The sequence below is a fragment of the Aotus nancymaae genome, unplaced genomic scaffold (assembly GCF_030222135.1).
Source record: "Aotus nancymaae isolate 86718 unplaced genomic scaffold, 86718_ANA_hifiasm-v0.15.2.pri h1tg000033l, whole genome shotgun sequence".
Lineage (NCBI taxonomy): Eukaryota > Metazoa > Chordata > Mammalia > Primates > Aotidae > Aotus > Aotus nancymaae.
The window spans coordinates 18,133,339-18,147,001 of NW_026988447.1; the positions used below are offsets into that span (position 1 = coordinate 18,133,339).

At 33.3% G+C, this 13,663-nt stretch overlaps 1 protein-coding gene and 1 non-coding gene across 2 annotated transcripts in view; one reads left to right on the plus strand and one right to left on the minus strand.

The window, feature by feature from the left end:
* IQCM (IQ motif containing M) overlaps positions 1-13,663 on the plus strand; it is a 421,233-nt gene that overhangs the window by 326,729 nt on the left and 80,841 nt on the right. The gene's annotated exons all lie outside the window — the stretch shown is intronic.
* Positions 10,291-10,397, minus strand: LOC135277829 (U6 spliceosomal RNA). Its single transcript, XR_010345412.1, has one exon. It is a non-coding gene; the product is annotated as a U6 spliceosomal RNA (small nuclear RNA).

Below are 13,663 nucleotides of genomic sequence, written 5' to 3' on the forward strand. Positions count from 1 at the left end.
GCTATATTTTCAATTTCACTTCTCTTTCTTATGCAATGTATAATCTGCCATTAATCCCATCAAGTGTGTTTTTCATCTCGGATTTATGTATTTTATTTTTAGATGTTTGATTTTAGTCATTATTGCACTCATGTTTCTACTTCACATGTTTAACCTTTAACTTCTTGAACATATGGAATATAGTTATAATAACCAGTTTAATATCATTGTCTATTACATCTATCATCTGTGTCATTTGAAGATCTGGTTAGATTGATTTTTCTCCTCAGTATGAGTTGTATTTTCCTACCTATTTGCATGCCTGGTAATTTTTATTGATGCCAGATGTTGTGAATTTGACCTTACTAGTATTTGGTATTTGTGTCCCTAAAAATATGCTTGTGCTTTCAATTTCTATGAAAGAAATTTCTTATAAACCTGCCTTAAGTAGTTGATTCTTCTTCATTGACTATATTATTTTCTCTCATATCACGATGTCCTTTACCTGTGTTACATGAGTAATAATTATTTTGTTTTTGTTCATTTTATTCTTTATTATCTCTTTGTCTCATATTCCAATAGGCCATCATCTCCATGAAAGGAAGGCCCACTTTGCTATCTTTTTATCCCTATTTTCAAACACAAACACACTATCACATGATTGCTCAATCAATAAATGAATTATTTTAGGTTTTTGGTATCATGGGTTCACATTTTGTTTTGTTGACAACATTCTTGACAACATTTAAATTTTAGTAAAATGTAAGCCATCTTCAGGTTTCAAAATTTTGATTCTAATTATCTTGACTTTATTTTAAAGGAATTTAAAACAGTGTATTTTGCCCTGAATTTTTAAATGAAATGTTCTAATAAAGGAATGCTTCATGGAAATACATGTATTTGTATAATGTATAAGAATGTATGTCTTTAATTTGAATTTTTAACCTGAAATAATTATCTAAGGCTACAGTTAATAAATGAGTAAATATAATTTCCATCAACTGCTTCCAAATGTAATTAATATTAAGATCCTGGTGCTGTGTAAAAAATTCTATATTTTAGTTTGCTATAATAATTTCTCAAGTTTCCCCACATGCCTGTGCCTCTTCAGAAAAAGGACAGTTTGCATCTTAAAAATATTAATTAAAATAAAAGTATCATTCACATTAATTTCTATTATTATTAAAAAAAATTAAATATTATTCATATAGCCAGTAAGCTCTTTTGAATGGAGCATATTAAAGAAAAGTAACATCATGGATTCAATTATTTCATGGACCAGTTAGCTTACCACAAAGAATCCATTCTGCTTCATTGCTCAAGAATAAATTCCTTTTTAAAGACAGCTTTCTTATAAATATATCTCAGAGTTCATAAGAGTCACCAAATGAGAGAATGTGAACAGCTTATTCCCAATTTCTCAGGATGACTAATAAAAGAAAAAAAATAACATTTGATCTATATTTTTAGTATTTTAAATCAGTAACATGACAATTTTGTTCAAAACATTACATGTATAAATACGATAATTCTCACATATTTGTTCTTAGTCCTTGGTGATTTATCTGAAAGTTAGATAAAATAATGTCAAGATTTTTGAGGGAAAATGCTACACAATGGAGAAGTTGATGTTATTTTTTAGTTTGTAATACTGATCTAAACCTCATGGGAGTAAATATAGGGAAAAACTTTTTTTTTTTAATACCAGATCAGTAGCAGATCATATGACAAAATAAATGAATGGGCAGCTGCGTTTCTCAGGGAAAAAATGATATCCCTTTTTTATTTTCAACTGTAATCTTACGTAAAACATGTTGATGCTGCTTGAAATATAAACGTCCCTTTAAAAATCAGAATCAACATACTAGATTTCAGGGTAAATCATCAGAGAAACAGCTGTTAGCCTGTCATGAAAGGGATGCATGGAGTAACAATACAGATAAAAATGCTGAACTCATGAAACCTTTTGTGTTACTGCCCAATGATGGTAACAATTACCCTAAGCACAGGCAACATTTAGCAGAATGATTAAATTGGATCTCTGTGAGTTATCATTTTGACCAGAAAGTGAGGCTGTATATTTGATCTTATCATGTTCTTTTTATTAGGATCATATTTTTAACTACCAGGTGGCTGTTTTATTATATTGATTTTAATCTTAATTTTTAAATTATATACCAGGAGTATCAAGTGTGTACAAACTAAAAAGCATGATAACTTATATGAGAAATAACTGTGTACATGTTTTATAGCTAAAACTGAGAGATACACTTAAATATTTGTGTCTAAATATGGTTACAACTAACTTATATGAGCCTGTTCAGGAATCCAGATTTACTTTACCTTGACAGCCCTGTTGCCCATTTGGCCACAACTTTTTCGAGCCACTTATGTTTGATTAATTCTAGTCTTTGAACCAAGAAGACAACACTAATATTCAAAAAAGAAGTGCTCCTGAAGGCCTCTCCATAGGTTATATTGTTCACATAGAAGAGCTGATTGTCAACAAAATGTCTGTTGATCATTTTTCGGGTTAAAGGAAAAGAATGAACATTGTAACTATGATCCAATCACAGTGTATTATATATTATTTTAGACATGATGCTTATAAAGGGTATTTCCAACCCAAAAGGTAATGGACATTAACAGAAAGGGGATCATTTAATGAACAGTAGTTTTTTATTTTAATGTAGCCAAATTCATCTATCTTTTTCCTTCTATTTCTGAAGACTATTTCAATGCATTATCTGAACTATATTATATGAAATTTTCCCCTATTTCTTCAAGACAATAAAATATGCTAGACTCACGTTTGTTATCAATTTAACTAATATCTTCTGTCAATTTGCCATGTACCACTAAAAACAACCTGCTCATTATTTCCTTCAATTCATTTTATCTTAGTGTCTGCTAATCTGTTTTTTTTTTGGTTCCATATAATTTTTTAATGAAATCTTCTTTAAATCCCCATTAATATAGTGATAGCTGTTCTCTAATTTTCTTTATCCTTTAAGCTTGTTATCCTATGAAAGAAATTAAATACAGCATAGTGGACTGCATACACATTTCTAAATTATGTGAGCCTATCTTTATTCAAGCAATTAATCTTGCCCTTTTAGGAGAAACCCAAAGGGAAATAACCCAAGTTGTCTTATATTTCCAGGAAACATCATGCACAAAACACAGGAATTTGCTGTTTACCATATCTCAAACATTAGAAATATATCACCCAAATAGCACTTTTCTCCCAAATGCAAATTATTAGATAACCTGATTCATAAATGTTTACTCTGATCTAGAAATCAGCTTGAACTGACAAATTTATATATTATAGAAAAAGTGTGCTATTTACACATTCATTTTTAAAAGTATGCCATGAGAATTTAAAAAAATGTCTTTCCAAATGTCTTTAATTCATCTGGATAATAGAGGAAGATAATATAAATATATGTGGCTTTTCTCCTTTAAATTGTTAGCCAAACCTCTAAATTGTTGAAGGCAGCAATATGTCTGGCTAAAATACTATGTGATGAATTGGGAGTTTAGCTTTATCAGGAATTCTCATGTATTATATTTGGTCCTTTAAACAACTACTTTTACAAATTAGAAACTTAAAGTATTTCCTAAATTATCAATATCTTCGACTGACATCCTACTAATAAAGTAAGAAAATTATCACAGTCAAACTTTATTTTACCTCTCCTTCCAAACATCTCCCTATTTAAAAAATCTTATAGTTAAAAAATATTTTTAAGGATTCTAACATTTATACTTTTCCTACAAGTCTTACAGTTGTTTGACCTTATAGACTGATATATTTAAATGGGTTGAGTGCTTGCCAGTTTCCTTCCTTCCTTCCTTCCTTCCTTCCTTCCTTCCTTCCTTCCTTCCTTCCTTCCTTCCTTCCCTCCTTCCCTCCCTCCCTCCCCGCCTTCCTCCCTCCCTCCTCTCTCCCTCCCATTTTACCATTGGCTTCTTGATTCTTTAGTTATTTTAATTCAATTTTATTGGCTCTATTTTAACAAAATGTAGTATTTCATTTGTTGTATTCCAAGAAGAGGTTGTAGGTGCTATATTTTCTGAGAATGTTTTTTGGTGTTTTTATATTTGGCTTCATATAAAACTTTTGATTACACAGTTTTCTCAGAAGTTTATAGGTATTTTTCTTCTTATGTTGAATGTTGTTTTGGAACATCTAAAGCCAGCTGTTATTGCCTGTTGAAAGTGATTTGGATTCCCAAAGGACGTTTTATAACTTTAAGTTTATTAAGCTTGTCACAATCTTTATAATGTACAAATTTGACTAGGCTATGATTTCGTTATTCAATCAAACACTAACCTAGATGTTGCTGCAAAAGGTATTTTGTAGATTCGATTGAAGTTCATGATCAATTGACTTTAAGTAAGGGAGATTATCCTAGATAATATGGGCAGACCTGAAACAATCAGTTGAAAGGACTTTAAAACAGAGCTGAGGCTTCCCTGAAGAAATTCTGCCTTTGAATAGTAACTTCAGCCATGCAAAAGAGTTTCAACTTGCTTTTTCTGGTGGCCTGTTTCTCTCTCTCTCTCTCTGTCTCTCTCTCTGTCTCTCTCTCTCTCTCTTTCTCTCTCTCTCGGTGTATGTGTGTGTTTCTGTGTGTGTGTGTATTGAGATATAGTCTAATAGTTCTTCCTCTATATCAATTAAACACTGACTAATACAGATTATTTTAAAATGTAGAATTGAGCAGTGTGTGGAGGTTAGAATATTAAGGAGCCTTATAGAAAAAGTCTAGATTTCCTTGAACAGACCATTAGTAGAATTATGGATGCCAAAGACTCTGCTGATAAGGACTCAGAAAGAAGTCAGGAGCATGGTAGGGAAACTTAATAAATTACCTTAGAGAATATCTAATTATAAACAGACTGTTAGTAGAAATATGGATGTTAAAGCTGCTACAATGAGAGCCCAGGAGGAAATGAGAAGCATGCCGTTGGTTACTAGAAGAGAAGAGATTCTTGTTATATAGTGTCAGAAAGCTTAATTAGTAGAATAATATCCTACAGTTACATAGGAAGAGAATTTTCAAGGTATGACCTTGGACATTCAGTTGAGAAAATTTTTAAGCAGAATTGACTGTGCAGCCTGGTTTCTTTTTGTTGCTTATAGTAAAATGCCAGGGAAAATTGCATTTGAAAGAAGTACTGTTGCACTACAAAGAACCAGGGCTAGATGATCTAGGAAATTTTCAACCCATCCAGATTGTGAAAAATGCTAAAATGGAGATTCACTGTCAAGAAAGCATGCTCTAGAGGGACAGCTGAGATTACAGCTGGACAACCTTTCGCCGATACCTCAGAAAGATCAAAAAGAGAATTTAATCACATAAAGGCTCTTTGAAAAGAGGAAATGTGTGACTCACAGGTCTCATTAGTTATCTAAGCAGAAGCTAGAAATGAGGATAGTTTTCTTAGTTTGTTTTGTACTGCTATAACAGAATACCTGAGACTGAGTAATTTATAATGAACAGAAATGTGTTTTCTCACAATTATGGAGGCTAGAAAGTCCAAGCTCAAGGTGCTAGCAACTAGTGATGACCTTCTCACTGTATCATTACATGGTGGAAAGCAGAAGTGCAAAGGGACAAAAAGGGGGCTGAACTTAGGGCACTAATCACTTCCCAAAAGGTGTCAACACTGCCACAATGGCAACTAAATTTCAAGCTGAATTTTGGAGAAAGCAAACATTCAAATCGTAGCAATGGGATTATACAGGAAAGATTTGTGGAGAAGTCTCCTGTCTAATGAAGTGAATTCCCATGATACACATGAGCTCTCAGAATTTCTGAGAATTTTAAATCAGTAGAACACTGCCAGCTTGGACCAAAAGGGACAGAAACAGAATTCAGTAAAAGAAGGCTACTGGACTCCCAAAAGTGCACAGGCAGGAAATAGACTGTTAAAATGACTCAACTGCTAACCCATGCTACTTTTCATAAAAAAAAAAGAAGGATGACTTAGAGGGCAGAGCTGAAAACCACAGAGGATTAGTCTCAGCCTTAGAAATGTTCTTAAGTTTGCCCAGCTGGGTTTTGAAATGGCTTGGGATCAGTAACCCTTTTTCTTTTTCTTTTATCCCATTTTGAATGGGAATTGCTTATTCCTGTCTCATCAAGGCATTTTGTGAGCAGATAACTTATTCTTGAGTTTGATGGGTCCATAAATGGAGGGGAATTATGTACCCAGGGCTTCACCCATGCCAAATTTAGATGTGTCCACTCTAGACAGTCTTTCTTATTTAGGTGTTATTATTATTGTTTCTGTTATATATTCTTTAAAGTTATTGGAAGTTGTAGGAATTTTCATGTTTCAGTAAAGATGCAGTTCTATTTATATTTTTGGTTGATTAAAACATACTTTTTCTTGGTATGGGAGAGGAAAAGAGAAAAACTTTGACATTATCGTGTCTTTTTTAACTAGGAAAATAATTACCTATTAATGCATATAAATAAATCAGGGCCAGAAAATTGTATGTTTGTTAAGTAAATTCTTCCATTTATAAATTGGTTTGTGTCTAATCATGTTTCAGAAAAATATTTAAAGTAATCTTAACATTAGTACAATCAATAAACAAGCCTCAAATTATAGGCATCTTTAACATTATTAAGAAATATAAATAAGTCCATCCAATAAGTCTGGATAGTGAAGTCTAAAAAGTTAGAGTGGCTCAATTCTGAAAGACAGCACTTATTATTTTTAAAAATTAATACACAAATTTTAAATAACCATTTATTTGAATTCAGTTCAAATAATCCATCAAGAAAAATTCTCATTTGTTTGGAATTCATTTTCTACTGACATAACATGGTACTACTTTTGCCTCTTGAATATAGAAAGAGACCTAAGCACAAGAAAAGGGTAAAAAAAAATATATGTATATATATTTGCATGCCAGGGCTAACGTAATTGTTGAGCAAAGGCATAAAGCTCAGCTCATTATAGTCAACTGCCAATTATTGCAATTTTTGTTAGGGATTTAAATAGTATGGGGAAATAGTATTTAAAATATTTAACTGTGTAATTAACTGCAATGTTTAGCTCAAGATACATTTAAAATTGATATTAGTAATGAATAGCTTAAAAATTCATTGGATTGCCCTCTGCCCCTTAAGGATGTAGAAAAATAACCAAAATGATGTGATTTGTCTCAAGAAAAACAAAAGGACTAGGTAATTCAAATTTAATGTATCAGTTAAGAATAGCTACACTTGCTGAGTGCCAATGGCTCACGCCTGTAATCCCAGCACTTTGGGAGTGTGAGGTGGGCGGATCACCTGAGGTCAGGAGTTCGAGGCCAGCCTGACCAACATGGAGAAATCCTGTCTCTTCTAAAACAAAAAAAGAAATAAAAAAAAAATTAGCCTGGCATGTTGGCTCATGCCTGTAATCCCAGCTACTCTGGAGACTAAGGCAGGAGAATTGCTTGAACACGAGAGAAGGGGTTTCAGTGAGCAGAGATTGCGCCACTGCAGTCTAACCTGGGCAACAAGAGTGAAACTCTATCTCAAAACAAAACAAACAAAAAAAAGAATAGCTACACTTAATTGGAAACTCATGCATCTGACCTATGAAGTAAATTTCTTTATTAAAAGAATCTTCCCAACACAGTGAAAAGAAATATCTTGTGGGTTATCTTGTGGGTTATGTATGCTGAGCCCAATAAAAGCTGCCACTATGCTCTTACATTTTAAGATTTTTTTTGTGTGTTATTGTATTACTCTCACAACTAAGGTGGGAGGAGCATTTATCTTTACTCTTTTGTCTTTAGTCAGAGCAAAGTCACATTAATGGATTTAACCTACCCATCTTGAGACTCAGAGATAAAAATATTTTTTTTTTAAAATAGAGTACTTAAAATTAATCACTTTAATCATTTTTGAGATAATGTATTACTTCCAGTATGCACTTATACACACGTACACACTCACACACACATGCTTTTAGAAGAAAGAAAATGACCTTCCTAAGAAATCCTTATAATACTATTGGAATTATTAACTAAAAGTATTTTAGTGTTTTCGGCAGCTATATAATTTATTTCTATATAGTGATGTGATCTGCGTTACTATCAAAAGCCCATAAAGACAGGAAAAGGAAAATATCTTTTGGCTTTCTGTACTGAATACTTGAAAAGATATTTAATTTATTAGGCAAACAAGCAAAAACTAAGTAAGTAAATACAGAATGAAAAGAATGTTAAAATGTTAGCATATTTCTTTATGAACTCTTTATTCCACTGAAGAAGTGAACCTTTTGAACTAACTGTAGTTTTTTTTATTGAACAATCAAATAGCTGTGATTTCCTAATTTTCTACTTTAAAATAACATTTTCATTGGATTTATAAAGGTATGTATCAACAGCACAATTTTCATACATTTAACCTTTAAATATATAGTGAAGAATTTTCTGGCAAAATTTATAATATGTGCCTGATTTCATGACCTGAAAGGATTTAAAGGAAGTAATATTTGCTATAATTTAACATTTTAAAATAATTTATATCCTCATTTATGTTATTATTTACTCTTAGTCAAGGGTTAGAGAACATTTTCACTCTTGTCTTAATCAACTAATGTTGGTATTTAATTGTAACATAAGATCAGTGGTCCTAGCATTTAGTTTTACAGATCATATTATTAATCAGCATATCATTTAACTGCCTTCTTAGCTAATTTGCCCCTTGGTTTTGAAGTTTAATGTTTTCCTTTATCAGTGATCTTTAAGACCTTATATTTCAGCTTAAAAGAAACTAAATGGAAGAAAGTTTCATTAATTTAAGAATGGGGCTGCTTTAGATTCACTTTTCCTCAAGAAGTACATAATTTTTTATATTGATAAATTGGTATTCTCCTTTTTAAATATTACTAACAAACAGAAATAAGCTTAGATAAAAATGGCATGACAAAAAAGTATGACATTCACTTATTTCAAATAAAAGAAAATGAATGCAACATAAAGTGCTTTGACTGAATACTGATAAGATATTAAAAGTATAGCATTTAGAAATTGGTTATTTACAGTGGGTTATGGATTATTTGTCCACCACAGTTCAAACTCACATATGAAAACTCACTAAAACCTCACGGTATTGGCTAGTAGCCCATGAGGGATGCATTAGCAACTTAATAAATAACATTCATTATTCATTAAATATCATTTGTTAAATTGCTAATTCATTGTGGATGCATAATATTCACAATGAAAGAAAACATCCACTACCTGTTGCCATTGGTTTTAGCCTGCGATCTTTATATTAGTATGAAAACTATAAAAATTTTTTTTAAACCTTGCAGATAAATTTAATTACCTAATAGTACAAGTATAGGGTAAAGATAAAGGATTTGGGTATTTCTATCTGTACTTATAAATGCTTGTTAAAAATTGACTTAGAGTAACTAGGCCTATCATTCTGGTTTAATGACTCAAGGTCACTAGTAAAGCTTTGTTAGCCACCCAAGTCTCCCTGGTATAAATTAGGACTGGTCCTGACCTTAATAGTTTATACATTTGCCCATTTTTAAGTATTGTGTCTGCGCTGGCATTTGTGTGAAGGGGCAGGCACATTAGAAAGAACGTGAAACTTTATAAAATATTCTAGAAATTTAAGTTTATCATGGTTTATTTTTCTGTCACCTGAGATGTTCTTGCCCATGCATTTTTAGTGTGAAAATATCCTTCAGTAATACATACAAAAAGAGGAACAATTGTGACAATAGATGCTCTTTCTTATTAGGCTCACTTAGTAGAATGTAAAGCTGTCTGCCATCTTTATGTCAATTTTCTAATATTTATTTATTAATTTATTTATTTTTAAAATCACTGTGATTCTTGAAGTACAACCCTGGAGTCACTGCCTTAAATACTCCATTTCGGAATGTGCAGGAGGGAGGCAAAAAGCTCTCAGTAACACAGTACATTGTGTAGGAAAGGAAGGGAAGGGCAACTTTGAGTTCTCTGAAAACTCCTCATCCACCCTGCATATTAAGCATAATGAACCTCAGTTATCTGAGAGGCAAGGGAAAACTAGAGGTGGTATAGAGTTCATACTCTGGGATTTTATATGAGACATTATTCTTAGCAAACTGAGAGTGCCATCCTTAGGGGTTTTGACCTGAGAGCTCTTCAATAGCTGCTACAAAATAATTTTTTTTCATTTTTTGAGATGGAGTCTTGCTATTGTTGCCCTGGCTGGTGTGCAGTGGTGCAATCTCGGCTCACTGCAACTTCTGCCTCCCAGGTTCCAGCAATTCTCCTGCCTCAGCCTCCTGAAAAATATGGAACGCTTCACAAATTTGCATGTCATCCTTGTGCAGGGGCCGTACTAATCTTCTCTGTATCTTTCCAATTTTAATATATGTACTGCCAAAGAGAGCACTACAAGCTAAATTTTTATGAAAATGACCAACGTCAGTAAACCTCTAGGAAAGAGCTGTAAGCTGCTCTCAGAGGGCTAACCAGCAGGCTACACTTTACAGGGACAGCTGCAGAAGGATTTTAAAAGATTAGAAGGGTGATAGCAAAGGGTGAGACCACCAGTTGACTTGTAACCATTGAAGTGCTAACAGTATTCTGATACCAGGAACCACTTGTTAAAATAATATGGCATTTTGGTTTAAAAGACAGGCTTTGAAGCTAGACAGAATATGGAATAAATTCTGGTTTCACTGCTTACCAACTGGGAGGCCTTGAAAATGCCCTGGAACCTCCCTATGGTTAAGTATCTTGAACTGTGATGTATGATAATATTGACCTCATAGGATTGTCATCAAATTAAACGTATTCTGATTTTAGAATTAATTTAGCAAATGTGTATAACCTGCTTTGCACACCTGTTGTATACTAAGCTCTCAATAAATACTGATAACTATGTTTTATCCATTTGTTAATTTTAAAAACTTCAGAATTTTGCATATGTGGCCTGGTGAAGTAGGGATAAAGAAGAGCTCTTATTCTTTTGAGTTCCAAGAGTAGTATATTGCTATGTCTAAATCCCATATGGCAATATTGACTTAGTGTATCTAAAAAGAAGTAGTCCATAAACAGTAAAAATTATTAATATCAGAAACAAATTAAATTCCTGCTTTTATCTTGACATGTGTAATGAAATATAAAGAAGAGAGTTTTACCAGCTATATGCCTTTTAAAATGAAAAAAAAATGTTTATTTGTAGTTAACTTTGCAATTATGAAAGAAGGTACAATCATTTAAAAAATCATGATGCCTTGTTTGTGTAAGTTCCAAGGCTCCATTGACACTACCAATTGGAAAATGGGGCATTAGCAAGACTCTGAGCTACAAATCTTCAATGCATGTCTAATGTTACATTTATCATTATGTTATCTTTGCGAATTCAATACTCCATTGACTCCATGTGTTTCTATTAGTCTTCAGTCAGGATAAGTTAGTGGGAGAAAGTGCCAGTTTTATATTCACCACTACTTAGATTTTAGTGTAGGCATTTTATTCTACCTGAAATTGAAGCATACAAAAAATAGAGATAGGTAATTGTAACACAGTGGTAAGGATTTGTGTATCTAAACATATCTAAACATAGAAAAGGGACAGTAAAAATACAGTATCCAAAACAAAACATGATACACCTATATAGGGCACTTAACATGAATGGAGCTTGCAGGCCTGAAATTTGCTCTGGATGAGTCAGTGAGTAAGGGGTGAGTGAATGTGAAGGCCCAGGACATGACTGTACATAACTGTAGACTTTATAAACACTGAACACTTAGGTGACACTAAATTTATAACAAAAATGTTTTCTTTCTTCAATAAAAAATTAACCTTAGCTTACTATATTTTACCTTATAAACTTTTAAATTTATTTGTAACCTTTTGACATTTTGTAGTAATACTTAGCTGAAAACACAAATACATTGTATAACTGTACAAAAATATCTTCTATGTTTGCATCCTTATTCTGTAAGATTTTTCTATTTTAGAATTTGTTTATATTTTTAATTTTTTAAATTTTTGTTAAAAATAAGATACAAACACACACATTAGCCTCGGCCTGCACAGGATCATCAATATCACTGTCTTCCTTCTCCACATCTTGTCCCACCACAAAATCTTCAGGGCCAATAGCAGCATGAAGCTGCTATCTTCTATGATAACAATGCTTTCTTCTGGATTAGCTCCTCAAGGACATGACTGAAGCTGTTTTACAGTTTTTTTTTTTTTTTTTTTGGGACAGAGTTTCACTCTTATTACCCAGGCTGGAGAGCAATGGCGCGATCTCGGCTCACCGCAACCTCCGCCTCCCGGGTTCAGGCAATTCTCCTCCCTCAGCCTCCTGAGTAGTTGGGATTACAGGCACGCACCACTGTGCCCAGCTAATTTTTTGTATTTTTAGTAGAGACGGGGTTTCACCATGTTGACCAGGATGGTCTTGATCTCTTGACCTCGTGATCCACCCACCTCGGCCTCCCAAAGTTCTGGGATTACAGGCGTGAGCCACTGTGCCTGGCCCAGTTTTTTTTTTTTTTTAATAAGTAGAAGAGGTACAGTGTAACGTAATGTTAAAAATTATAGTATAGTAAATACAGAAACCAGTAACAGCCATTTATTATTATGTATTATGTACTATAAATAGTTGCATGTTCCATACATTAATATAACTGGCAGTGCAGTAACATTGTTTACACCAGCATCATCATAAACATGTGAGTAATTCATTGTGCTACAATGCTACCACAGCCAGGATTTAACTAGGCATTTTAGCTCCATTTTATATCTGGTCCATCATTGACTGAAATGTTGTTATTACATCACATGACTGTATTTCAAAGCCCATTAAGAATGAGAACCCCCCCAAAAAAATCAGAACTAGGTTTAATAATGTGGACTTTGTTTTATATTTTTTATAATGTTTAAGGATGCTGAATACATTCACATAAAAAAAAAAGAATGAGAACCCAGATCTGTCTATATCAGCTAGGGTCCACTTAGCAGATAGAAACTACATAGTAATTTAAGGAGGAAAAGTCTAATATGGTGGTTATTAACTATGACAGAGATTGGAGTAACTGTGGTTGTCTACTAAGGGGTAAAAGAACTCTAATAACTGACAAGAGCAGACATGGGGACCCCTAGGTCTGAGGTAGAGCATCTAAGGAAAGAACAAATTTTTACAAAGGCCACCCATGGGGATTCAGTGAATGGTGGAGTACACTGAGCTTGCACACTAGCAGCATTCATAGAAAAGCCATTCTGTGGGTCTTGGGAAAATTGTCTATAGGGAGATGTCACATTGTGGAACTCAATGGGAAGCCATTCATAGGAAGGTGCTGCGCTGGCAGAACTCTCTAGGAAACACCCAGTGGTGGTAGAGTAGTGCCCTCTGAGATGCCACAGAAATTGCAGGAGCCTGCTGAGAGACCCACCAGATCCAGAAAGAACATTTTCATCCTCTAGTTCTCTCCATTGCCCTCTTTTTTTATATTTAAAATCATGTCATATTATAAGGAAGAAGTGTTCTAGTCTCAGAAACAGGACAGTGAGGGATGGATTTGGATCTGTGAGGCAATAGATGGATACCTGGCATAGTGCTAGCTATGAAATCATGTCATATGGCCTTACATTCATTTTACCGGAAAATATGACATGTAACAAAAAAAAAAGGAAACTAAG